This window comes from Budorcas taxicolor, chromosome X (genome assembly GCF_023091745.1).
Source record: "Budorcas taxicolor isolate Tak-1 chromosome X, Takin1.1, whole genome shotgun sequence".
NCBI classification, from domain to species: Eukaryota; Metazoa; Chordata; class Mammalia; order Artiodactyla; family Bovidae; genus Budorcas; species Budorcas taxicolor.
This window is the reverse complement of record NC_068935.1, coordinates 47,117,245-47,122,346: the sequence shown is the minus strand read 5'-3', so window position 1 is coordinate 47,122,346 and position 5,102 is coordinate 47,117,245.

The window sequence follows — 5,102 nt, the reverse complement described above, 5'->3', positions numbered from 1 at the left end:
TTGGTCCTTGGGAAGCATCTTTATGGAGAAGGAGGACATGACTGACACCAACAGGGGAATCTTTCATTTCCAAATTTATTTTCTAAGAGATGTAAAATGAATTTCATCAAAAACAAACAAAACCAAGACCCTGAAAAACAAACAAACAAAAGCATAACTTCCATACCCTTCTTATCTCCGTCTTCTGTGGCTGGAAATTTAGGAGAGAAGCCAGAGACTGATCAACCCTGACTTGATGTGAACTTTCTGTGTGGTCACTTCTGTGTGTGATCTGGCCCTGTTGTTACATTGCAAGATCAATGAAGACAGTCTAACTCAAGCATTCAGTTCTTGGACTGTCACCCATATTTCTATGCATTTTAATTTGAGAGCTCTGGTATAATTGCATCAAGAAGGGAGAGATATAAATCTTACTTGAATTAGCTGATCTGTGAGGAATATTTGCCAAAAATAATTTTAGCCTAACTCAAGCCCTTAGAGTTAAAATATCTTGATTATATAAATTCATCTTCTGTTCTCAACTCTAGAAGGACAGTAAAGGATGAGATTGCTTTGTCTCTGCGAAGACTGAATGAAGTAGAACTCTCTTATGGATGGAATGTTTGCGTCTTCTTGAAATTTGTATGTTTAAGTCCTAACCCCCTATGCGATGATATTAGGAGGTGAGGCCTTTGGGAAGTAATTAAGATTAGATGAGGTTGTGAAGGTAGAGCCCCCATGGTAGGATTAGTTCTCTTAGAAGAAGAAGAGATGCTGGAGCTTCCTCTCCCTGTCGTGTTAGGACATGGTGAGAAGGTGACTGTCTGCAAGTTGAGAAGGGAGCCCTTATCAAGAACCAGATCTTGCAGCACCTTGCTCTTACACTTCCCAGCCTCCAGAACTGAGAAATAATGTCTGTTGTTTAAGCCCCTAGTTTATGTTATTCTGTTTTAGCAGTCTGAGCACATGAAGACAAATTCCACGACACCCAACCTTTCTGAAACATGGATTCAATTATATTGCAGGCCAAAGTATGCACCCAGATATAGCAGCTCTATAAGGATGTTGATAGCAGTACTCTCCTTCAAGACTAGCATTAGGACTGTAGGTGTCCATTTTGGAGGGATATGTTTCTTGTAGGAGAATGTATTTTACCTTGCTATACATACAGTTAGTGATGCCAGACATGGCAGGTCTGTGCTCTGAGAAGTTCTTCAGTAAGATCAGTGCACTTGGACAGTGGTTAGACTAAGCTGGTCACGATAAAAGCAGGTACTAGAGCTGAGAGTGGAGACACCATCTTTTTGAGCATCTATGCCATAGAACAGCAAGGCACTGTGGACTCTCTGGAGTGCTGGCAGCCAGAAGAGGCCCATATCCATAGCTGTTCATCCTGACAGCTGCTTAAGTGCTTCTGCTGGCCTTAAAGGTGAACTATTTCAAGCCTCTTCAGCCTAACCAGCCAGCCAGTCTGCAATTAAGGAGATCAGATTATCTCCTTTAGTTTCCAACACTTATGTGGTCTTTAAAATAAAGTCTGCTCTAAATTCTTAATCACAAGAGTGTGTCTTGTTTTCTGACTCTTCTTTTATTATAATAGCATTGTGTTCTTATACATATGTCCTCTTTTTACTCCTTTACCCTCACTTTGTGCTGTTTGGGAAGGAAATGGATACAATGTGAGATTTTATTTGCTGCAACTGGACACCTTCCAGCATACAACATTTTCAGCTGCTCCTGGGGACTGACTGGCTTCTTCCCCATCCACTCAACTACTCCTCCATCAGATTTCAGCCCATGCTCATTCTAGCCTGCTGGCCTGTGTTCCCTGATGCTGCAGCTGCTACAGTTGAAGGAGAGGACCTGTTCCACACAGAGAAACCACTCAGACACGGGGCTGCTTTCTCCCCACTCCTTGGACAAGTCTTGGTCGAATGGATTTAGGAATCAGATAGAACTAAGTTCAGATCATGGTACTGGTCATTTACTTACCACACAGCATAGGAAAAATCAGTTAACTGACCTGAGCCTGAGTTTTTCTTTCTGTAAAATGGGCCTAGTATCTGTATCTCAGACTTTTCTGAAGACTAGATGAGTGAAATTTTAGCCACATTTAACAAGTTACCTAAGCTATAATAGAATCAAAGAAGGAGAGTTCTTATATTCGTCTTAGGCAGGAGTTGAGGCTGAACAGTTATTGGTTACCTCAACAGGACAGAAAACCATTTAAATCAGCTATTTGATACTAAATAATTTTTTAAAAATATCTGACTTACTAGAAAGGCTGAACTGACTAGTCAGTTTAATGAAAAGAGATATTTTTGTGGAAAATTTCCCTAAATTAAAACAAATAATTTATTGGGTTTACCAACACATCAGCATCTTTAGATTTGTGGCTTACTAAAGTGAAAGCATTTTCTTGACGAAACTCTATTAGTCTTTGCCCTGCTTCATTCTGTATTCCAAGGCCAAATTTGCCTGTTACTCCAGGTGTTTCTTGACTTCCTACTTTTGCATTCCAGTCCCCTATAATGAAAAGGACATCTTTTTTTGGGTGTTAGTTCTAAAAGGTCTTGTAGGTCTTCATAGAACCGTTCAACTTCAGCTTCTTCAGTGTTACTGGCTGGGGTATAGACTTAGATTACCGTGATATTGAATGGTTTGCCTTGGAAACAAACAGAGATCATTCTGTCGTTTTTGAGATTGCATCCAAATACTGCATTTCAGACTCTTTTGTTGACCATGATGGCTACTTCATTTCTTCTAAGGGATTCCTGCCCGCAGTAGTAGATATAATGGTCATCAGAATTAAATTCACTCATTCCAGTCCATTTCAGTTTGCTCATTCCTAGAATGTTGACGTTCAATCTTGGCATCTCCTATCTGACCACTTCCAATTTGCCTTGGTTCAGGGACCTGACATGCCAGGTTCCTATGCAATATTGCTCTTTACAGCATCAGACCGTGCTTCTATCACCAGTCACATCCACAACTGGGTATTGTTTTTGCTTTGGCTCCATCCCTTCATTCTTTCTCCACTGATCTCCAGTAGCATATTGGGCACCTACTGACCTGGGGAGTTGCTCTTTCAGTATCCTATCATTTTTCCTTTTCATACTGTTCATGGGGTTCTCAAGGCAAGAATACTGAACAATAAACTGTGGAAAATTCTTCAAGAGATGGGAATACCAGACCACCTGACCTGCCTCTTGAGAAACCTGTATGCAGGTCAGGAAGCAACAGTTAGAACTGGACATGGAACAACAGACTGGTTTCAAATAGGAAAAGGAGTACGTCAAGGCTGTATATTGTCACCCTGCTTATTTAACTTATATGCACAGTACATCATGAGAAATGCTGGGCTGGATGAAGCACAAGCTGGAATCAAGATTGCCAGGAGAAATATCAATAACCTCAGATATGCAGGTGATACCACTCTTATGGCAGAAAATGAAGAGGAACTAAAAAGCATCATATTGAAAGTGAAAGAGAAGAGAGAAAAAGTTGGCTTAAAGCTCAACATTCAGAAAATGAAGATCATGGCATCTGGTCCCATTACTTCATGGGAAATAGATAGGGAAACAGTGGAAACAATGTCAGACTTTATCTTTTTGGGCTCCAAAATTACTGCAGATCGTGATTGCAGCCATGAAATTAAAAGATGCTTACTCCTTGGAAGGAACGTTATGACCAACCTAGACAGCATATTCAAAAGCAGAGACATTACTTTGCCAACAAAGCTCCATCTAGTCAAGGCTATGGTTTTTCCAGTGGTCATGTATGGATGTGAGAGTTGGACTGTGAAGAAAGCTGAGCTCCGAAGAATTGATGCTTTTGAACTGTGGTGTGGAGAAGACTCTTGAGAGTCCCTTGGACTGCAAGGAGATCCAGCCAGTCCATTCTGCAGGAGATCAACCCTGGGAATTCTTTGGAGGGAATGATGCTAAAGCTGAAACTCCAGTACTTTGGCCACCTCATGCGAAGAGTTGTCTCATTGGATGCTGGGAGGGATTGGGGACAGGAGGAGAAGGGGACGACCGAGGATGTGATGGCTGGATAGCATCACCGACTCGATGGACTTGAGTCTGAGTGAACTCTGGGAGTTGGTGATGGGCAGGGAGGCATGCTGCAATTCATGGGGTCGCAAAGAGTGGGACACGACTGAGTGACTGAACTGAGCTGAACTGAAAGTGAAAGCACTCTACTTGAAATGTATTGACTATTTGGGTGTTTGGAAGTCTATTTCAAATTCAGTGAGAATAGAGGATTTGTGTGACCCTTTTCTAGACCCTGAAATGAGAAGGTGGAGGGGGTAGGTGGTAAATGAAAAATACACAATCTGGCTCTGCAGGAACTTGCGGGAAGGGTGATGAGATAGATACTTAAATCATTATAATAAGCACAATACACTCTGGTTACATTTGAAGAGCTCATAGGAGTCAGAGTTTGTTTTCTTCCCCCCTTCTGTAGTTGACAGAGAGAGGTGGGGTGGGGATGGCATCCCAGAACAAGTGGGCTTTCATCTGGATTCTTTTTTAAGGTGGAAATTCCTTGATTGTATTCTTTTATGAGATGGTTAGACAGGAACAGCCACAAGAGGAGACAGAGGATAGGCTCAGGGAACAAAGATGATGATACTTTTAGGTGCTGGAGAGACTGGTGGGGTGAGGGGCCACCCTCAGGCTCCACATACATGGGGTGGTTGGGAGGTGCAGAAAACAGGAGGGAGAGGAAGGTTGAGGCAAGGTGAATAATTTGGGATGGGCTAGTTAGAAGAGTTTCCTTGGGATCTGGGCTAGAGGGGTTGGTCCTTACTTGTCTGACACCTGGGGCTGAGTGATTTAAGTCAGAGGAATATGTCTCCAGGGGTGTAGGCTCCAGACAGAAGGAGATAGTCTCTGGATTAGTTGGTTTGCATATCAAAGACATACTTCTGCCTGGATACTTTATCTCTGAGAATTGACTAGTCCCTGGAGGGCAGGCTTTTTCCAGGCAGAAATTTTTTTTTTTAGGATGTCGAAACATCCTAATATACAAGAAACTTTAAATATTTATAATAGACTTCTTTGGCTGTTCCTTTGGCTTGTCCACGTTTTGACTTGGAATGTGTTGAAACCACTAGC